The sequence below is a fragment of the Mauremys reevesii genome, linkage group 10, assembly GCF_016161935.1.
Source record: "Mauremys reevesii isolate NIE-2019 linkage group 10, ASM1616193v1, whole genome shotgun sequence".
In the NCBI taxonomy this organism is placed as follows: Eukaryota; Metazoa; Chordata; order Testudines; family Geoemydidae; genus Mauremys; species Mauremys reevesii.
In genome coordinates this window covers 56,951,589-56,975,099 of record NC_052632.1, presented here as the reverse complement: position 1 = coordinate 56,975,099, position 23,511 = coordinate 56,951,589, and the positions used below count along the sequence as shown (strand labels likewise).

General features: G+C 45.6%; 1 protein-coding gene across 15 annotated transcripts in view; it reads right to left on the bottom strand.

Annotated features, from left to right (window-relative positions):
* RBFOX1 (RNA binding fox-1 homolog 1) overlaps positions 1–23,511 on the bottom strand; it is a 2,636,561-nt gene that overhangs the window by 2,062,317 nt on the left and 550,733 nt on the right. The gene's annotated exons all lie outside the window — the stretch shown is intronic.

Here is a 23,511-nt window from a genome sequence, read left to right as displayed (position 1 = left end):
TTACCCGTTTTTCACCTACTCACAAAATTATACCATAGAGTCCCTCTATGCCTCATTAGATACCATCTGACCCATTTCCACCCCCTGTTGTATATAATTTCTGAATTTGCCTTACTAGAGTCAACGCTCTAGTGCTGTGCTGCTAGAAGAGACAAGTACAACAAGAAAAGCAACTAACAGGAAGGTCAAAAAGGTGTAACTCAATGCAAGTGAATAATTCAACATGTGAACTGATGGGGATGTGTAACCCACACACCTTCTAGGTGTGTTTTTCTGTCCCATCTAGTGGCATTAAGATCACTTAGAGAGAGGGAGATCAATGAGTTTGCTCTACAGCCTTAGCTAAGAAGCAGTTGGCTTTTAGCTCATGTGGTAGAGGTTCATGCACTAAGCTCTAGAGGTTCCCGATTCAATCCTGTCCACCAATGACTGGGATCTGTCGGTGTTACAGATGCACATAAAAACTTAGTCATATGGTAAACGCTTGTGGGACCTAAAATGCCAGTTCTACAGAAGAATCCTACTTTAACATACACCTTCTTCCAGGCACATAAATTATGTGGACAGACTCGTTGGTCAATAGGTGTATATAGGCCTAAGTGAATCTAACTGATTCTAAGGGAGTTCAGCTCTACCTGAAGGAGTGCAAGTGAATCTAAATTATATCACTTTACCTAGCACTTGCAAATTGGTCCAGAATCACTAGATGTATTGGATCGGAGCTCGGTCCCCACTGTAATCCCTTTATGTCTCCATGGCATGAAGGGGGCAGAATGACCCAAGAGGAACGCCCCAAGCAGAGAAGTACTGGGATAGTGTATGCTGTCCTCCCACCCCCAAAGCCCTTAGCTTTGGGGTATACTCAGGATGGGAATAGAAATGGCCAGAACTACACTTTACACTGGCAATTCTGGGCAGCAGATCAGCCCACAGGCAAACATGTAAGGCTACCATAAGTTACAGCAACTCCTGGGGCTCCTCTAAGATATCCGAGGGACTACATTGGCTCCTGGAGTAACCTAAAATGTGGAAAAGGAGGAAGAGAATGTTCCCTGTGTTCAATTCCTAACTCCACCTTCCTATATCATCTTGAGTGAGTCACTTAGCGTCTCTGTGCTTCAGTCTCCTGTCTGGAAAAAAGAATAATAGCCCTTTCCTATCTCATCAAAGTGCTGTGAGGATGAATACATTAATGACTGTGAGGCACTTAGACACTATGGTAATGGGGGCCATGTAAGTTCCTTAGATAGATAACTAGAAGTATCAAGTGGCCAGTATCAAGTATCAAGCAGCCGGTATCAAGCGGAGTGCCCCAAGGGTTGGTTCTGGAGCCAGTTTTGTTCAATATCTTCATTAATGATCTGGAGGATGGCGTGGACTGCACCCTCAGCAAGTTTGCAGATGACTCTAAACTGGGAGGAATGGTAGATACGCTGGAGTGTAGGGACAGGATACAGAGGGACCTATACAAATTAGAGGATTGGGCCAAAAGAAATCTGATGAGTTTCAACAAGGACAAGTGCAGAGTCCTGCACTTAGGATGGAAGAATCCCATGCACTGCTACAGACTAAGGACCGAGTGGTTAGGCAGCAGTTCTGCAGAAAAGGACCTAAGGGTTACAGTGGATGAGAAGCTGGATATGAGTCGACAGTGTGCCCTTGTCGCCAAGAAGGCTAATAGCATTTTGGGCTGTATAAGTAGGAGCATTGCCAGCAGATCGAGGGATGTGATCATTCCCCTCTATTCGACATTGGTGAGGCCTCACCTGGAGTAGTGTGTCCAGTTTTGGGCCCCACACTACAAGAAGGATGTGGAAAAATTGGAAAAAGTCCAGCGGAGGGCAACAAAAATGATTAGGGGGCTGGAGAACATGACTTATGAGGAGAGGCTGAGGGAACTGGGATTGTTTAGTCTGCAGAAGAGAAGAATGAGGGGGGATTTGATAGCTTCTTTCAACTACCTGAAAGGGGGTTTCAAAGAGAATGGATCTAGACTGTTCTCAGTGGTACCAGATGACAGAACAAGGAGTAATGGTCTCAAGTTGCAGTGGGGGAGGCCTAGATTGGATATTAGGAAAAACTTTTCACTAGGATGGTGGTGAAGCACTGGAATGGGTTATCTACGGAGGTGGTGGAATCTCCTTCCTTAGAGGTTTTTAATGTCAGGCTTGACAAAGCCCTGGCTGGGATGATTTAGTTAGGGATTGGTCCTGCTTTGAGCAGGGGGTTGGACTAGATGACCTCCTGAGGCCCCTTCCAACCCTGATATTATATGATTCTATGTTTCTATGATTCTAAGTACTGAAGTGCCTAAATGCACACTTATTCCAGAACCCAAGGGGTTAATTAACTTAGGTATTCATTTATTTTTTGCAGTGAAGCATTAGAAAATGGTTTGCATATTGTAATTCTGATCTGTTCTTTTATTAGCAATGCCTGTACACTTGTACTGATATTTTGAGCCAGACCCTCGGGGGCTAGTTTCCTGTCAGTAAGATTAGGTAGCATGTTGAAGTGGTGCAGCCAGTTTAAATGTTCAGGAATGAAAGTCTGATGAGCTGAAACTGGTGGGCCCGGTGAGGACAAGAGAGATACTGGGTCTTGAAAAGATATTAAGCTTTTCATTCCAAGGAGAACTTCTCCTATAAATTATGAAGTTTTGAAGTAGACCAAAATAGCTAAACAATAATGAGTGAGCTTGTATTTATAGGAGAATGTAGCATGGTTTAGTGGATGGAGCACAGTATAGGAGGAAGTTTGTTTCTAATTCCATTGCTTCACTAGTGACCTTGGATCATTTCGCTTCAAGTCTCAGTTTTCACACCAGTAAAATGTAGACAATCCACTTCCTTATCTCAATAGCGGCTTCATTCATTAATGTTTGTGAAGTTGGAGGAAATCCCTTGGAGGAAAGGCACCTAGAAATAAATGCAGTTTTGTTACTGGAGCCTTGGAGAATTTGTGGGCTAGAAGGGTCAACATGGCCAGTGGGATCAAGAACATTCTCACCATTCTTAACACTTCACCATGTTAAATGTCAAGGCATGCAAGAGAACACTTTATGCAATTACTGTATTATAGTCTTCCTCTCTCTAGAGCCAGCATGCTAGTTGGCAGTCTGTAGCCATATTATTAAGAATTTGTGTGCACCCCAGTCTGTTTATATGTTGTTTACACTTTGTACCAAGTCTCCAGCTGTAAACTTACGAAACAGGGAAAGGTGCCTGACTACTCCCAAGAACACCAAACAGGACTGGAGACAAAGTCTTGCAGTCTGTCTCATTACATTTCTCACAGCCATGATGGGTGTAAACAAGGAAATTATGGCTAACAACAGATTTTCTAAGATTCCAACCTCACCAAAACACCTGAAAACCAGCATATCATCTATTTCATTTTCCCCCAAACTCCAGGATTTAATGACAAACTTGCTTCTGTGTCAGCCACTCAGTTCTTTACCACTGACGTACATTCCTTTCTGATGTTTTCCTAGCATTTATAGACCCTTAAGCCCTCCCTGCTTTCAATCACCCTACATCTTATCCTGTCATTTATTATCTGTCCTACCTTATGTTACTCAATGTCTCCATCTAGACACCCTGCCACTCCCCTTGTATCCTTACTCCTTTGTTAAGTACATTAGGTTCTATCTCATTTGAACACACGCACACACACACACACACACGTGTTGTATAATATATACCCATCTACTGAAATTCAGCATCACCCTCCCTTTTAATTAGCTTTCTTCATCTCTTTATGGAGCAAACCTGCAGCAGGTTGTATGGCAGACCTTATTTTATAGTTTCAGAACTCTAAAATTTAGAGATCATAGGACAACAATTTTGCAAGTGTGTTGCAGGTGATAAACTCCCCAAAATAAGCAGGCTGACACAGCTAACAAAGAAAACAGATTTCACTCTGCTCATTTTGTGCTTTTCCACATGGAAAATACATGAGTTTCACAACAATACTGTGTCATTGTAGCCTATAGCTTACATAATGTAGATGCCATTTATTTTACATAGTGTATCTCAAATTACTGCACGGATCTGTGAAACATGAACAAATTAAGATAATAAAAATGTTTAGACTGATGTTGCATAAATGATTAATTTATTTATATAGACAGAGATAGCGCAAGAGCGTGAGCATAACGCATATGCTTGGAAGACTGCTGTGCCTCATGTTTTTTTACATATGTTAGAAGTGATAAGGCTGGGCATGCAGATCCAGAAAATAAAACTGGCGAGGCTCTCCAGGCAGTGACTATATATTGTAGGTACCCAATTCTCCCCAAACAGTCCCTTGGCCATTAAAGGTAATAAACAATATCCTCAAAAACAGGTAAGGGAAAATGTGGTAGGCTACCCTGAATATGTCCAACAGCACTAGGGCTTGACCCTAGTTCCAGGTCCCTGGTCAAGAAATATCCTTAATTTTTCCTCGAACCCCTCTCTCTGCTTCCTTTTGAAGTAGATGGAGACAATTACTGATTCTCAGCAGCTGACTCCACCTGCCCCCTTCAGTAAGAATATATAGTTGTGGCTTTTGGTAGACAAGCTTTCCTCCGTCCCCCCAAGGATGATCATAATAAGTTCCACATATAAACCATTTTCCTGTACATCATGCCATGTAGTACCATTCATATCTGAAACAAACTACGTTCAAGTCATGGGTCAATAGGACCACTTTCAGACCTGGTCATAAGAGTCAGGAGCCAATATAAATAATGTCTCACCTACAACCAGGATTGGTCAAATATCATGCTATTTACATGTCATTTGTATGTAAATACTATATATTCTTGTTTGACTTGGATTCTTACAGGAAATGGAGCCTACAGCCATGTGTTTGACCCTACACAACAAAAGATAACCCAGTTTTTTCTTCTCACTATAGAGTGTATACTGTGACCCTATCAGCCCCTCTTCCAGGCAATGCCTTTCCAGTCCCTCTTTTTCCTTACTCATTTCTATTTTGTGATGGTTTCTGCATGGTATTCAAAGATGGGATCACACTGTCTGTTACAGCTGCCACCCTGCTGCATTCCTTTCTGTTTTCCTCTCTGTGTGGCCGCCCCCACCCCGGCCATGGGGCTAGCAAGAGTCATAGCCTGGCCCTGCTCAGTGGAATGGCCTTTGCAGACTAACCGGAGCCATTGCTCTGCTCAGGTGGGGGTGGGCCTCTGCCTCCTTTGTTCAGACCTGGGCTCGGTGTAGGGGGCACTGCCCAAGAATGCAAGACCTTATATGGCCACATAGCTGAGCATGTAAGTCATGCCTGTGATTTAGGACTTGCCCGGACATGTCTGTGCTCACCTGAAGTCTTCTCTCCTCCCCTGTAAGAAGGGGAACCAATCAAAGTTACTGGCGGGAAACTGCCTAAGTTTGCCTATATAACCAGACATCTTCTAAGCAGACCTCGGAGAAGGTCCTTACTTTGCCACCTGGTCTGATCAGCTAGGGGTCTTTGGGAGGCCCTCCCCCCGCTCTCGTTTGTTTTTGAGCGTACCCCCGTTTTTAAACTCCCCTCCCACGAACAACGAATTTTGCCTGGAGATCTCCTGATTATTGTGAACGAATTGAGTCCTCTCTGTGTCCTCTGATGCTGCTGCTGTGCCTACCTCTGCTGTTGTCCTGGGGATTGGTAAGAACTCTCTCTTGCTGGCTTTTCTTTCCCCAACAGACAGACCCAAGTTAACTCCTTGGTCTGCATCTGTAATCTGTTTCTGGTTTTGCAGCTTCTTTGCTGCTAGAAATAAGCCTGTGCCTGCAGCTCACTTGCTCCACTGCTGCAGCCACACCCTTAAAGAACCACCCCTAGTATAAGGTGCACTCATTAGGTTAAGTTAGGTTTAGCATTATACTCTGTAAATTAGGCTTAGAAAATTGTTGCATTGTGTTTTGTTACTTGCTAACTTGTGTAGTCTTGGTTAAGTTAGATCATAGATAGGATTTTACTGTATTTTGTATAATTGTGGTTAAGTCTCTCTTTCTACTGCAACCCCCCCCCCAGCTTCTTTGTGTCCCTCTGACTCCTTACAGTCTGTCTGTTCTCTGTCTCTCTCTAAGTTTAAATCTCCCTCTGCTCCACCACGTGCCCCTCTTCCCCCATCCCAATCTAGCATAAAACCCCATTGGTTACTTTTTCCTCTCTGATACACCTCACATTCTATATTTACACCACTGTGACACATTTTTACCTAAAATTGTTTGTTATTTAACATATTTCTCCATAACTGTTAGTTGGATATATGCTGCTGTGACTCACCTTTCTACATAGAAATTGTTAACTGCCTGTTACATTTATACCTCAGTGTTAATTGTTCACCAACTGTATTGTACCCCACTATTGAAACCCCCTATACTGTTCACCAAAAGAAACCCCTCCCCAATTGTCTACCTTAACAAACTCCACACCCCTCACTATTAAATTTTCCCTGTTTTTGCATTTTCTTAATAAAGTTTACTTTGCACCCCACCCGTGTGGTAATTGCTCCCCAAGATCCCATATACCTGCTGGCAGGGACACACACCAGCCACTCCCACGTTTTTATCAGGGCCTAGTCTGTGTTGCACTGGGCAGCTATGTTGTCTACCCATCAGCCTCTCTTTCCAGATGTCATGTACAATTTCCTTCACTATCCATATGCCTTTACATCAGTCAGGAAACACCATCAAAATGTTCACTGAGATGCTTATACAGGACACATCCTTCCCCCCACCCCTCCAAAAGAAAATTCAATGTAAATGTCAGCCCCCAGACACAACCATCCATTCTTCTGCCTTTAATATGAGGAATAAATTTTGTCTCTCTCTTCCCAGGTGTTAAAAATCTGAGCTCTCCCTGAGGCTAAGAAATCAATGCAAGTAAGATCCATACTTTTTTTTTACCCTTTGGAACACTACCACTTCCAGCAATTTATTTGACTGACTATGCCTTCTATTACCATGTAAATTGTTTGAGACTGCAGGGGGAAAAAAAAGTATTAATCTCCCCTCAGTAAGTCATAAAATAAAGAAATCAATTTCAAGGTCAATTTAGTCTAAATAACACCTGCTGCCCTTTTGGTAACATGCAGACTCTTCTGAAACGCAAAGTTGCTGTCTATAATGGCATCAATATGCAGCTCCAGAAGACGATGTTTCACATAAGTCAAGGCAGCATACAATACAGTACAGTCTGTCTTCAATGCACTGAGTGGGAGCTCAGAAAAGATTCAAACCAGTCACTTGTCATCTTACATTCCCCAGAATAAGCATGAAGCCTCACAAGAGAAAAATAAGACTATGAAGCTTTCTGCCTTTAAAGGCCTGACCCTGTGAGGTGTAGAGCATTTCCTGAGATTCCAATGGTAGCTGAGTGTTCTCAGCTCCTTGCAGGAGGCTCTCAGACCCACACAGGATTGGGCCTCAGATCAGTTTCATATAGAAAGGAATTACTAGAGGTGATCATTTTTTTCCTTTCCAACAGAAAGTTTCAGCTTTGGAACCCCTCAAATTTTCAGCCAAAATCCAAAATTTTAAGCAAAAGGTTTTTGACAAACAACATGAAGTTTTCTGTGGAAAGTGGATACATTTTGTGAAAATGATTATTTCACTGAAAACTCAATTTTCAGACAAAAAACAGTTTGAGAGAAAATTTTCAATCTCCCCTAGAAAATATACCAATATTCCATAGTGATAATAATACCCTTTTGCTCCGATTTTGTCTCGCCAGCCTTAAGCATATTCTCACCAGCACCATAGCAACTCTAACTCAGGGACCAATCCATGCAACAAACCTCGAAGACAACTCTGCCCACATATCTACACCAGCGACACCATAACAGGACCTAACCAGATCAGCCACATCATCACCGGTTCATTCACTTGCACATCCACCAATGTAATATACGCCATCATGTGCCAGCAATGCCCCTCTGCTATGTACATTGGCCAAACTGGACAATCCCTACGTAAAAGGATAAATGGACACAAGTCAGATATTAAGAATGGCAATATACAAAAACCTGTAGGAGAACTCTTCAACCTCCCTGGACACACAATAGCAGATGTAAAGGTAGCCATCCTGCAGCAAAAAACTTCAGGACCAGACTCCAAAGAGAAACTGCTGAACTTCAGTTCATTTGCAAATATGACACCATCAGCTCAGGATTAAACAAAGACTATGAATGGCTTGCCAACTACAAAAGCAGTTTCTCCTCCCTACGTGTTCACACCTCTACTGCTAGAAGAGGGCCTCATCCTCCCTGATTGAACTAACCTTGTTATCTCTAGACTGATTCTTGCCTGCATATTTATACCTGCCTCTGGAAATTTCCACCACATGCATCCGATGAAGTGGGTATTCACCCACGAAAGCTTATGCTCCAATACTTCTGTTATTCTATAAGATGCCACAGGATTCTTTGTCTCTTTCACTGTATCCTGTCCTTTAGATTTTTGCTAAGCATCACAGATCTTGTGTTTACTCTTTAGCTGGTCAGGAAGCTCTGCTGAAAATTAAATTTCAATGAAAGATGGAAATGAAAATTTTCATTATTTTTTTTACCCCCACCATTTCTGGACCAGCTCTTGCTTACACAAACCTTGCCTCTTTCACAGCCAAGATTTCTTCTTACTTGATGCTTGTACTGTAAGCCATTATTAGGTACGTCCCTGTGCTGCAAAATTCAGATTCAGATCCGTAACTAAACTTCTCTTACATTTGGGAATGTTCAGAACCGGCGTTTTGATTGAGATGCTTCTAGCCCTTCGCTGGTCAAGGTGCTGAATTTGTGACATTACAACCATACCATCAGTCTGTGAAATCCAAAGTACTCGTTACCAAGTGGAACAGGATCCCAGCTGCCCCCTTGCCACCATCCGCTAACCAAACCTGCTAGAGCCCTCTCCATGCATCTACATTATAGATATATAAACACACACCTTTATTAGATCTGGTCAAAAATAGTGACATTTATTTGTGAATTTTGGGGCAATTTTAATTTTAAAAAATCTTGTAAAAATTAAAAAAATGCCATAAGGCTTCCAATATGCTATGGCGTTTGTGAACTTCTTTTCTTTTTAAGAAGAGAAGAGTAATGTGAGATACTTTCCTTTTCCAACCAAGGGCAATAAGCGAATCAAAACAAAAGAAAATTAGGGAGATTAAAAAATAATTGAATGTAGAGGATAATGTGGCTTCCATCAGATCTTTTGAGAAAGTTTTCGTAGCTTAAAATCATGAACCTGCACACCACTCATATTTAATGTAAACTACTTTATGAAACCTTAATATCAAAAGCCATTTAAGGTAATGGCTTTGTATTGGGAATTGCTAATACAATTGCTGAATCAATGATTCAAGAAACAAATTTGAGACTACATGTAATAAGCATTTTAATCTAATGTTATAATATATAAAATGTTAGGACAAGCATTCCTTTTGCAATTGCACATCCGTAATAACACAAAAGGATTGAATGGGAAAATAAATAAAGCCCTGCAATACCTAATCCAAAACACTCCAAAAAACTTTAGAGATCTCATAGAAACTTAGGCACACAGAAGATAACATAATAAAAAGCTAAGATTGTAAGCTCTTTGGGTCAGGAACTGTCTTTTTGTTCTGTGTTTATACAGCACCTGGCACAATGTGGTCCGGATGCACAGCTAGAGCTCTGTGGTGCTACAATAATACAAATAAGTAATAATTGTATATTTGTTAGCATTAAAGGAACTGATCTCAAGGACTCATTGAAGACTTGCAGCATGAAAGTATGATCTCAGAAATAGAAATGTTATAGAAAATTGTCTTCAAAATAGACTAGTCAGACAGAGGCTCAGAAATACTTCACAATGAAACCATAGAAAGAATGTGATGAAATGCTGCTGAAGAGATAAAGAACATTAGGAATTCAAGAAATCCAGAAATGCTCCTAACTGCAAGGGATTAACTTAATTGTTAAAAATTTGCTAGCCCTAGAATAGCAAGTGAAGCCAGTAAATAATTATAGGGTATGTTGTGAAATGAACTGGGACAACATGGCAAAACAATTGGAGTGTTTAATAAATATTTCCTAAATGGAATCACAAAGAGTGCTAAAATTAGAATGTTTGACATTGATTGGTTATCTCCTGCACAGGATTACTTCAGGCTTACTGAGGCACAAGCAGCCAGTAACCCACAAGTCTCTGAGGAACATTTATCCAAAAGTTAAAAGAAAAGCAGGGAAAATCTGTAGATTAATTATAATAATCACAGAGACTTCACAGTTTAAAGAGCTCAGTCTTGCCTTGTGATACCACCATATGTTGTGAAATCAGCTACTGACTTTCTGTGTACATAGCTGAGATCAGCAAACCTCATGTTTGTGTTCAGCTTGGTTCAGGTTACAAATAAAAAAGTTTCTATCCTTGTCTGAAGCACACACATATATCTGGCTGGGCTTGAAATCTTATCAGAACAGCCTATTATGCTATTTCCAGCAATTCCTGGTTTCAATTAGTTGAGGAATACTGCAAGAAGCACTGTGTTGGAAACACCACTGAAAAGCCTCTTCTCAGGATATTTCAGCATTTATATTTTTGTCTGAAATCAGGAAATGTCAAAGTCCAAGATTCCTTTTAGAGAAATTAAAAAACATATCCCATGCACAGGAATGTTTGCTAAACCTTGTCAATCCTGGAAATGAGGCTTTAAATAAATGTTTTCTTCAGTAATTGTTCATTCAGATTGGCTCATCTAGCCATAATAAAAAACATAGAATCTTACTCTTAAACAGTGACCCTGTAGCATAAAGTAGAATGGAGCCCTTGACCTGCTAATTTAATACAATTCCAATTTGATATCAAGACCACTCAATGACACTGTGATGCATGACCAGAAAGGGTTAAGCATCCTGTAGGATAAATGACTCACATTCAACCCTTAAAGACATACAGGGATAATGTTTGTGTTTTTGTGTATTTACATATATATTGGTAGTGGTCAACAATGTAAGTAAACAGTCCCTGTCTATGCTGTATTTTGTTAATTCAAAGATCAAAAGGACATCTTAACATTTAAATGAACTGTAAACACAGGATATGGCTGTATTCAGCTCTCTTTGAAATGTATAGCAAATTATCTGTGAATGGTGGAAAAACAGGCAATTGCCTTATGTTAATCTGTGTGAATAATTATCAGTGATGCTTAGGAAATGGGTCCACTTCAAAGTCCACATGAGTGCCTATTGCTCACGGAAGGACTCTGAGCTCTCACAAGAAGGCCTGAAACTGTATAAAAAATGGCTTTGGTCCTGATCCTGTCATCTCAGATCTCCTTGAGGCTTCATGCAGGGGAAGCCTAAGCCATAAGGACTGAGATCCCAGCGCTGACTGGACTGCCCCGAATACAAATATTGCACTGTATCCTGTGAACTATTTCTGAAAGAAACTCTTTGCATCTACAAAGCTCACCACCTCTACTCCGAATCTGAATCTCAAGATTGTACTTATATCTGAATGTATACTGATCTTTTAACCTATACTCTCTCTCTTTTCTTTTTTTAATACATTTATGTTTAGTTAATAAGAATTGGCTTATTTGGGTAAGATCTGGAATATTCATTAACCTGGGAGGTAATGTGTCCAATCCTTTGAGATTGGTAGAACCTTTTTTATATGATTAATAAGATTTTCAGAAATCCTCATCATATTTGACTTGGGTGTCTAAGTGAAGGCCTGAGGCTGGGTTATTTTAAGGGAACTGTGATATTGACTTCTGGGTAACCAGTGACATATTATAGAAGCTGTTTTGTGCTGGTTTGGTAAATCTAAGTATTGGAATATCCACCAGCTTGGGGGATTGTTTGCCCTATTCTTTGCAGTTCACCTAATTGAGTGACCTGAGTTGGCTCCCCTGGGACTCCGGTCACAGATACCCATCAATATGATGGTAATAACAGTACAGTACATTTTAATACTATCTGTCATTCTCAAGGATCCCAAAGTGTTGTAAGGGGGAGATTTTCAAAGGCACAAATCAGTTAGAAGCCAGCTCCCACTGACTTTAAGTGCCTAACTTGTTCAAACCCTTTAAAATCCCAATGTTCAAGACCATGGGGCTGATTCTGCAAACATTTACACACTCAAGAAACTTTACTCATCTTGTCCTTTGGCTTTAGAACAAAATGTGAATAAAGTCCTATGCATATTCATAAGACACTCAACAATCAAATACAGCCATAATTATCCAGATATTAGTGACAGTAATATGAATATTAGAAAGTTACTTATTGAACTTCAAATGTTGTCTATATGGCCACTATTAGGATAATTTACAAGTATTTGTGACCTTGTCATTAAAGGAACATTAACACCCCAACACTGGCCATTCCACAGTCCCTAGCAACTCTTCTTTTTTTCCAGACATGACGTGGGGTGCAAAATTTGGATCCAACTCTTAAACTTCAAAATGTTTGGGGTATTTGGATGCAGCATTTTGGTTTGGGTCCATCTCTTCCTCCCAATCCCCAAAGATTTACGGCTGAAGACATTTTAGAAAAAAGATGGTTACTCACCTGTAGTAACTGTTGTTCTTCGAGATGTGTTGCTCCTATCCATTCCAGTTAGGTGTGCGCGCCGCGCGTGCACGGCATCTCGGAACTTTTTACCCTAGCAACCCCGGCGGGCCGGCTGGCGCCCCCTGGAGTGGCGCTGCTATGGCGCCCATTATATACCTCAGCCGGCCCGTCCGCTCCTCAGTTCCTTCTTGCCGGCTACTCCGACAGTGGGGAAGGAGGGCGGGTCTGGAATGGATAGGAGCAACACATCTCGAAGAACAACAGTTACTACAGGTGAGTAACCGTCTTTTCTTCTTCGAGTGATTGCTCCTATGCATTCCAGTTAGGTGATTCCCAAGCCTTACCTAGGCGGTGGGGTCGGAGTGAGACGTGGCGGAGTATAATACCGCGGAGCCGAAGGCTGCGTCGTCTCGAGACTGTTGCACCAACGCGTAGTGGGAGGCGAAGGTGTGGACCGAAGACCAGGTGGCCGCTCGACAGATGTCCTGGAGTGGAACATTGGCCAGGAAGGCGGCCGACGAGGCGTGCGCCCTTGTCGAGTGAGCGGTGAGGCGGCATGGTGGCACGCGAGCAAGCTCGTAGCAGGTCCGAATACACGCAGTGACCCAGGAGGAAATTCTCTGGGAGGAGACCGGCTCACCCTTCATGCGGTCGGCGACGGCCACAAACAGCTGGGTCGAACGCCGGAAAGGCTTCGTCCGCTCGATGTAAAAGGCAAGCGCCCTGCGGACGTCCAGGGTGTGAAGCTGTTGTTCCCGAGGCGAGGTATGCGGCTTCGGGAAGAAGACCGGGAGGAAGATCTCCTGGTTGAGGTGGAAGGCCGATACCACCTTGGGGAGGAAGGCCGGATGCGGTCGAAGCTGTACCTTGTCTGCATGGAAGACGGTGTAAGGTGGACCCACCGTTAGTGCGCGAAGCTCAGAGACTCGTCTCGCGGATGTAATGGCGACGAGGAAAGCTGTCTTCCAGGAGAGGTAGAGCAGGGAGCACGTGGCCAAGGGCTCGAAGGGGGGACCCATCAGCTTGGCCAGGACGAGGTTCAAATCCCAGGTCGGGGCAGGACGCCGCACCGGCGGGTACAAGCGGTCCAGGCCTTTAAGGAAGCGGGAAACCATCTGGTTGGAGAAGATGGACCGACCTTCCAGTGATGGGCGAAAGGCGGACACTGCTGCCAGGTGAACCTTCAATGAGGAGACTGCAAAACCCTGCTCCTTAAGGTACCAAAGGTAGTCGAGGATGGTAGATACCGGAACTACGAATGGATTCAGACTTCGCTGATCACACCAAAGCGCGAACCTCTTCCATTTCGCGAGGTAAGTGGAGCGAGTGGAAGGCTTTCGACTTTCAAGCAGGACTTGCTGAACTGCCGCTGAACAGTCCCTCTCCGCGTGGGTCAACCACTCAGGTACCAAGCTGTAAGATGGAGGGACTGCAGGTTCGGATGGCGGAGTCTGCCGAAGTCCTGGGTGATGAGGTCCGGCCACGACGGGAGGGGGATGGGATCCCGAACGGAGAGCTCGAGCAGCCGGGTGTACCAGTGCTGCCTCGGCCAGGCCGGCGCTATGAGTATGACGTGGGCTCTGTCCCTCCGAAGCTTCAGGAGCACTCGGTGCACGAGCGGAAATGGAGGGAAGGCGTAGAGGAGGCGATCCGTCCAGGGGTAGAGGAAGGCGTCGGACAGGGAGCCTGGCGAGCGACCCTGGAATGAACAAAACCGGTGGCACTTCCTGTTCTCCCTGGAGGCGAATAGGTCTATCTGGGGAAACCCCCACCTCCGGAAGATTGTGTGGACGACATCTGGACGGAGGGACCACTCGTGGGAGAGGAACGACCTGCTGAGACGGTCGGCCAGCGTGTTCTGCACTCCCGGAAGAAAGGACGCTTGCAGGTGAATGGAGTGGGTCACGCAGAAGTCCCACAGGAGCATCGCCTCCCTGCAGAGGGGGGAGGAGCGTGCTCCGCCCTGCTTGTTCACGTAGAACATTGCTGTTGTATTGTCCGTGAACACTGTCACACATCGGCCTTGCAGGTGGGGGCAGAAAGTTCGGCAGGCTAGACGGATCGCTCGCAGCTCGCGGACATTGATATGCAGGGCGAGCTCCTGGGTCGACCAGAGGCCTTGGGTGTGGAGATCGCCCAAGTGAGCCCCCCAACCGAGTGCCGAGGCGTCCGTGGTGAGCGTGGCGGACGGGCGCGGAGGGTGGAACGGGACCCCGGCACACACGATCTCCGGGTCGAGCCACCATCGGAGGGACTCGAGGGTCGCTCTGGAGACCGTCACCACCATATCGATCGGGTCTCGATGCGGCCGGTACACCGACGCGAGCCAGGACTGGAACGGGCGGAGGTGGAGCCGCGCGTACGCGGTCACATACGTGCATGCCGCCATGTGGCCCAGGAGGCGGAGGCAGGAGCGCACCGTCGTGGTCGGGAAGGTGACTAGGTCCATGATGAAGGCGACCATCGTCTGGTGGCGGGCGCGAGGGAGACAGGCCCTGGCTATGGTGGAGTCGAGGACCGCTCCGATGAACTCCACGCGCTGAGAAGGAATCAAAGTGGACTTCTCGACGTTGATGAGGAGGCCGAGCCGCCGGAAGAGGGACCGGATCTCCGCCATCTGGCCCATCACGAGTTGTCGAGATTGTCCGTGAACCAGCCAGTCGTCTAGATACGGGTACACGTGTATCTGACGACAGCGGAGGGCTGCGGCGACCACCGCCATGCATTTGTTAAAGACCCTCGGTGCGGTGGAGAGACCGAATGGCAACACAGCAAACTGGTATTGGGTGTTGCCGACCACAAATCGGAGGTAACGTCGATGAGGAGGATAGATGGCGACATGGAAGTAAGCGTCCTTCATGTCGAGGGCGGCAAACCAATCTCCCGGATCCAGAGAGGGAATGATGGTCCCCAAGGTGACCATGCGAAACTTGGGCTTGAGCAGGTACTTGTTCAGCTCGCGAAGGTCCAGGATAGGACGTAGCCCGCCTTTCGCTTTGGGGATAAGGAAATAACGGGAGTAGAATCCCCTGCCCTGCCTGTCTTGAGGCACTGCTTCTATGGCACCCACGCTCAACAGAGTCTGGACCTCTTGTAAGAGGACTTGCTCGTGAGAGGGGTCCCTGAAGAGGGACAGGGAGGGTGGGTGGGAAGGCGGGGGCGAAACAAATTGAAGGCAGTATCCCGACTGGACTGTCTGCAGCACCCAGTTGTCTGTTGTTAATTGGGACCACGCCGAAAAGAAATGGGAAAGGCGGTTGTAAAATAAGGGGGTAGGATCCGGTAGGGAGAGAGATGGGCCGTCCTCGAGCGTCCCATCAAAAAGCAGGCTTGGCCCCCTGGGGGGCCTTGGACGAGGCCTGCCCCTGGTTCCGCCGATTGCCTGACGGACGACGGCGGTTCTGGGCCGGTCGCCGGCTAACATACAGCCGATAGCGCTGTGAACTTCGCCAAGGACGCCAGGATATCAAAGACGCACCTGGCGAAGAAGGACATGATGTTTTGCAATCGCATTTGTAAGCCCCCGCGGAGTAGACGAGCAGGTCCATGCGTCGGGCATCCTTGGACTTGGGCGCAGGGGCAGGTTGGCCGTGCCTCTCGCGGTCATTGACGGATTGAACGACCAGGGAGTCCGGGGTTGGATGGGAGTAGAGGTACTCATAGCCCGTTGGGGGGGCTGAGTACTTACGCTCGACCCCGTGTGCTGTGGGCTGAATGGAAGCGGGGGTCTGCCAGAGTGTAGTGGCATTTTTTTGAATTGTCCGTACAAAGGGCAATGCCACTCGGACGGGAGTGTCCGCGCCCACCACATTGGTGATCGGGTCCTCGTCCTCTTGGACCTCCGCGACGGGGAGACCCATGGCCGTCGCCACTCGGCGAAGCAGGTCCTGGAAGGCCCGAAGGTCAATGGGCGGGGATTCGTTGGCCGCAGCACCTGCCACCGCCTTGTCCGGCGAGGACGATGAAGATATGCCCTGCGCGATTGGCTCCGGCGCCGGGGCTGGTGGTTGAGCCTCCGCTGAGTCGTGCGGTGTGGCTGATTGGCGATCCGGAGGAGCGGAGGGCTCATGCAGAGGAGAGGGAGGCGGCCGGCTAACTGTCGCCTCGGGGACCCTGGTCCCGGTGGTCACATCCCGCAAGGGAAATGGGATGCCCTGCGCCTCATGATGCGCCCAGGGGACCCAGTAGCCCCACTGTTCATGATGGAGTCCTTGTGGGGTCGGCAACGGGTGGGCGGTATCATCCGCATCGGAGGCCACCGATGCTGGGCGGGATGGCCAAGGCGGTGTCAAGGCGCCAAGGGATTGAACTGCTGAAGACGGGAGTCCCTCTGCCGACGGCGCTGAGGGTCGATACGAGTATCGCCGGCGGGACGGCGATCGTGACCGTCGGCCACCGCGGTGCCGGGAGCTCGACCGGTGCCGGGAGCTCGACCCGGACGGGGATCTGCGGTGCCGGGAATGACTTCGAGAGTCGCGGTGCCGTGAACGGTGCCGGGATGGAGACCTCCAGTGGTACCGATGGTACGGTGACCGGGACCTGGATCGGTGCCGGGAGTACGACCGGTACCGAGATTGAGAGCGGTACCTGGACTCAGACCGGCGTCGGGATGGTGCTCGGTGCCGGGATGAGGAGCGGCGTCGAGATCCCGAACGACTGTACGGCGACCTGCGCCGACCGAACGGACCGAGCGCCTTCCGTGCCGTTCGTCCAGAGAGGGTGGCCGTGTCATTCTGGCCGGTTTCCCCACTGAGGCGACAGCCCGCACCGGCGGTGCCGGGGGCCGGAGGCTCTATGAGCCGGATTAGCTCACGCGCGGAGGAGAATGTCTCCGGCGTCGATGGCAGCCTTGGCTCAACCACGGTCGGTGCCGGGGAGCGCGGCGATGCCGGACTCGACGGCGCTTGCGGTGCGGAGTCGAGGCCCAGGGCACGCCGCGCCCTCCGTGAGGGCTTTGCCACTGCTTTCAGCAGCTGTTGATTGTCGGAGGGCGGCGCAGCGGTGCCGGGTCTTCTTAGCCGCAGGCTTAGGTACCGGGGCCGCGGTGCCGGAACGGCTCGGTGCCGCGGGTGCACTCTGCACCGATGAAGCCCTCGGTGCCGGCGCGGACGGTGCCGGGGGTTGGAGGGACGCCTCCATAAGGAGCTGTTTTAGGCGAATGTCCCGCTCCTTACGGGTCCGCAGCTTGAATGCTGAACAGATAGCACACTTGTCCGTGCGGTGTCCTTCGCTCAGGCAACGGAGGCAGGAGCCGTGAGGGTCACCAACCGGCATAGGCCTCTGGCACGCTGCGCAGGGCTTAAAGCCCGGTGCCTTGGGCATGAGCCCGCACCGGGGAAGGGAAGGGAGGAAATACCCCCCTTATCCTTACCTAAAATACTAACTAACTAACTACTGAACTAACTATACTAACACTAAACAAACTATGTACAACAAGAAGTAGCGAGAGCTAGGGTTGTGGAGGACAGAGAGCACTCCACAGTTCCAACTGGCCGTCACGGGCGGTAAGAAGGAACTGAGGAGCAGACGGGCCGGCTGAGGTATATAATGGGCGCCATAGCGGCGCCACTCCAGGGGACGCCAGCCGGCCCGCCGGGGTTGCTAGTGTAAAAAGTTCTGAGATGCCGTGCACGCACGGCGCGCACACCTAACTGGAATGCATAGGAGCAATCACTCGAAGAATAATAATAATAATAATAAAATATACAGTGCAGATGCTCAGAAACTCTACCCCTTCCATGCAACAATTTTACCATAGGGTTTGGGGCCACTGGTGTAAAACATGGTAATATTTTTATATACAGATACATCTTCATAAAATGGAGACTTGTTTCAAAGTAAGGATATTTCATTGCAGGGGACAATCAGCAATGTACATGGGATACAAATGGCTGCAGAAGCTTCTCTGACTAAAATCATCTTTGCTAACCTGGATAACAACTTTCTAGCTCCACACTGGTACACATCAGAGCGTCATCTGGTTTTCATAAGCAATTTCTCTTGGCTTTAGCAGCTTGCAAAATTCTGTTGCAGGGCTCTATTTACATGATAAAAGATTGATATGTTCCATTTATTGCCATGTATTTCCGGACACAACTCTTCCCTAAGCTCTTCCTAGAGCATTGTGCTCTGCACTGACCTGACCCAGGGCTGTGCCTATCTGGGGCAATCCAACTATAAGGCTTGGTTTATTCAGGAATTCTTTGCTTTTAATGTGCCTGCTGAATGACTGTCATTGCCAGACATTTTGTAACTAAAATAATTGTACTTGGAATGTGGTTTCGATTCATAACTGCAATTACATGCCACCTTCTGCTCAGAACAACTGCTGTTTAAATGCAGACTTCTTGCAGAACTGTAAGCAAACTGAAGATTTGTATTTGAGCTTTAGTTTTAACTACAGTTATTCATCCTTTTTTTAAGCACATTGATATTTGAACTGCATGAGGTCTGAAAAAATGGAAGATACCTCTTTTCTCATAAAAACATAAATGCAAACAAAATGAGGAAGCAATTGAAAATCCTACCAGAACACTCCAATGAATAACAGCAAGAGGAGAATTTAGTTGAAGGGAGTTATTACAAGCTTATGCAATTCTCTGGTAAGAGCACTTACAGTCCTGTGTTCATTGCTGTCAGTGTCATATGAAAAATACTCTATCGCTTGGAACTGGATAAAAAAAGGTGCAATCTAACCATAAATGATATGAGCCCTAAGGGTAATTTTAAAATTGTATACTTAAGAAAAATAAATCTATATAGCTTGGCAAGAAAAGGTACTTTGCAGAGTAAGTTCATGAAGGTACATAAGATATTAAATGAGGTAGATAGTGGTAATGTGTAATAGTGTGTTTCAGCCTAACACAAATGGCAGGAAAAATATGGTATCAATAGAAAAGGAAGCCAATTCTGAACAGATGTCACTCCGCAAGCATTGTAACATAGAGAGAACTGTATTCATGTGGAATAGAATTAAAGGCAAGATTATGGCACTAACTCCCTCCAGCTTTGAAGATATGGCATCTCTCGCCTTCACTAAGCCAATGTCTTTGCTTCATTCTGTAAAACTGGAATAATGGCACTCAAAGGGATTTTGCAAGGGTTAGTTAAAGTTTGTATAGTGCTTTGAAGTTTTAAACAAAACCTTACAGAACAACATGGAACTGGAAATCAGGGTGAGAAAGTCTCCAGTCTCCGCATTAGGCCATCCACAGGCCATTACATATAAACCTATTGCTAGAAAGATATTTTACTTTATTCTAAGGGATAACACTGCTAAGGTGAAATTCTAGCCCCACTGAAGTCAATAGCAAAACGCCCACTGACTTCAGTGGATCCAAGATTTCATGCTAAGTCATGTATAAAGAGGCAATAAGTTATTGGCTGGCTATACCTTGGTCAGACATTGAGGTACCCCTTGTCAGCAGATTCTTCACAGGGTAAATAAGAAACAGATTGAGTACAAAGATTGCATTTTTAACTCCATGGTAGGCCTTGCAGTGTTTTTAATAACTAATCATATGAACACCAAAATGTATTTAAGAGAGAAAGAAAAAAACTAGATTTCAATTGGAATATAAATTCATGGATTGATTATGAAGATGAGTACAAAAATAAATATAATTCTAAAGGTTAAGAGAATATTTTGATGTCTAATATAAACTGAACAAGGAAAAGTTATTGTAATTTACAACTTTCTGGTAATAGCGCCACTAAATGTAGCATTTTCTTTTCTTCCTGTAACATTTTCAATGGCACAAAGCAATCAGTCCGAGGCCTATAATCTGTGCTTATCAGCCCAGGCAAAAACACAAAATTTGAGCAGTTTTGGAAGCTGGACAATTAGGAAAGGAGGTAATAGAAGCCTAGTGCCACCTGCTAAACTAGTAGTACTGGGCTAGGTCCTACAAGTTCTACTTTTAATTTAAAACGGACATAAAAAGCCAGAAATAGTTATTGGAATATCAGAGTATGGTTCAGCCATCAGCAATATATATAAAGAAGTTGACGTTTTAGTAATGTGGGGAAAATTAATATTTTCCTCCTAGCATAAATGATTGAAACATGAAATGCTTAAATAGAATGTAAAAAGCAAAACTGCTTTAAAGCAGATGTTAGAAACTTTGAACTTCCATGCAGAGAATAATAAACATTGTAACTCAACGAAACTGCAAAACCTTCCCTGATGAGTGAGCTAAGTGTGAAGTTTAAACATTTTAATGATTATACAAACAAAAAAACCAAAAGACAGACCAACATAAACCGGCAATCTAAGGATAAAAATAATCATGTACTGAAGAAAAAAAACTATTTTACCTACAAAAATGTAAGGGCTTGTCTACATGGGGAATTATTCTAGAATATCATCATCTTATTTCACTTCCAAAATAAGAGTGTCCACACAGGGAATAGCTACTCTGTTTTAATTCAGACCCTACCTTAATCTGAATTAGTTTCCATGTGTAGACAAAGCCCGAATTAAGATTTCATGACAAAACTAGCTAAAAAGCCACTGCTTATAAGATACTAGCAACTTAGATACTAGCAATCTGCAAACTTTTCAATGTATGTAACTGAGAATCATGGTTATCCTTGATTGTCTTCAATGCAGTCAGGAATTCACCCTATAGTATGCAACTAAAGATTTCAATGTAACTGCAACTCTTCCAAGCTCTGAGAAGAATAACTTAAAGTCAACAGAATAATTAGGGATTTGAATCAAAGCTCATTAAAGGCATTGGGAATCTTTCCATTGTCTTCAATGAGCTTTGAGTCAAGCTTTAATAGAAAAAAGGGACAGTAGGATGGACTATATAAATTGCAGATTCAAATTATGCCTAATTTTTTTTTTAATTCCAGATTTACATCAGTGTAAAAGAGCAGAATCTGACTCATACTTGCTTCAGAGTTGTGTATACTTAATGCATCTCCTTCTACACATATCCTAAGTAATGCATTTTTGTAATTGCTAATTAAAAGCCACAGGGCAAAAGTTTTTGCCAATTTTGTGTAAAAACCCCTTAGGGCTGGATTGGCAACTTCAAATCTACTTTGAACTAATGTCAATGAGTGCTGCCGCCTCAGGAGCAGAGCACTCGGACTCAGTGGGTATGTCCACGCAACAATCTAAGCCCTGGCTCAAGCCTAACCCTCCATGCATCCACACACCAATTGTGCTAGCCTAGGGCTTGGACCTAGGGTCCTAGGACCCTGCAAGGCTGGAGGCCCGAAGCCCATGTTAAGATGGGACTTAGGATCCAAGCCCTATTTCTTTCCTGTGTGCACTTGGCCCCAGCTTGACTCTGGTCCCAGAAGCCCACCAGATTATTCCAGAGTTCTCGCTAGCAGAGCAGCAGTGCTGCTGGCAGCCAGCACAGCAGACAGAAGTGTCATTACTGCCTGGCCAAGCACACTTCCCTTCCTGCTCCGAGTCCTCCTCACTGCTGCATGGCACTTGTCCAAAGCAGGTAGCAAACCTGACAGGCGGGTGGTGGCTCCCAGCAACCAGGATGTTGGGGTCTTCCCTCCCCTGGCCATGCTGAGCCAGGAGCTCTGCTGCTCACCGTCCTTGCAGGCCAGCCACTTGGTCATCACTCCACTCTCTGTCCCTTGCTTCCACGCCCTCTCCTGCCCTTCTTGGGTCTGTTTGTGCAGGGGCACCCAGACAGCATACACTGTGAGGAGAGTGAGTAGGAACCAGCCCAAAACTTCCTCACAGGTTCCCAGGAATCCCTTATCCCTGCTGACAAGGGTGCAGCGGGGGCGGGGATAAAGGATCTCCATGTGGAGTGAGAGCACACTGCACCCCAAGCCCTGGGGGTGCACTCCAGTGCTCCACAGCCAGGGGTGGGGTGATTGTGAATGTTTCCTCTGAAACCTACATTTTATGTCAAACTTCAGAACAGACAAAAATAAATAAAAAAAACAACCAAAACATCTTCATTGAACAACCCATTTTAAATGTTAAGAATTGCAAAGTTTAATTTTAATAGTTTGACAGTCCTGGAGACTGATGCCCTAATTATCCTCAGAACAGGTGCACATGAGCATTATCCTGTCAGTGTGACTCAGCCTAGAGATGAAGAGCCTAATTCTCAGAGTAGATGGTAGTTTAGTATAAAACCTTCTCAAACTGCATTCATTCTACTGGGACAGCCACCAAAGGAGCTAATTATGCAGCTTGTATACTTGTGTGCTGCTTATAGGCACCTGATTCCTATCAATAGTACCATCACTGTTAGGAAACAGAATTGGCAATAGAGTTTTCCCACAGTGAAACACATTCATAGGGCTAGAGAGTCAACTCTGGGGCAGGCGGGTGAACAGCAATAGGTGCTCTGGGATAGGGTTATTTTGACTCGGGTCTGTGCACTATAGTGTGTATGCCAGGGCCTTAGGCTCAAGAACGGGTCAAAAAAATCTTTAACCTGGGCTTAAAATGCAATGTAGAGCACAGGGTTCCCTGACATGGGTCAGCTGACTTGAGTCCCACTAACCCTAGGTTTACATTGTTATGTAGACATACCCAGTAACACAATTTGTTCATGGCTTGACCTTGTTCCAGAGGTGAAGGAAAAAGTCTGGCACAACTTACATCCCTCTTCCATGCTGCCTCAGCTATGGTGACTGGTAGATTAAGAGCAGACAGAAACAAGGCTACTTTCCTCCCTGTGTGACTATCTATGGTATGGCTAGTCCATGCAAATAAGTAGGGCCCTACCAAATTCATGGTCCATTTTGGTCAATTTTACAGTCATAGGAATTTAAAAATCATAAATTTCATGATTTCAGCTATTTAAATCTGAAATTTTGTGATGTTGTAATTGTAGGGGTCATGACCCAGAAAGGAGTTATGGAGGGGATGTTTGCAAGGTTATTGTAGGGGGTGTTGCGGTTCTGCTACCCTTACGGCTGGGCTGCTGCTGGCAATGCGCTGCATTTAGAGCTGGATAGCTGGA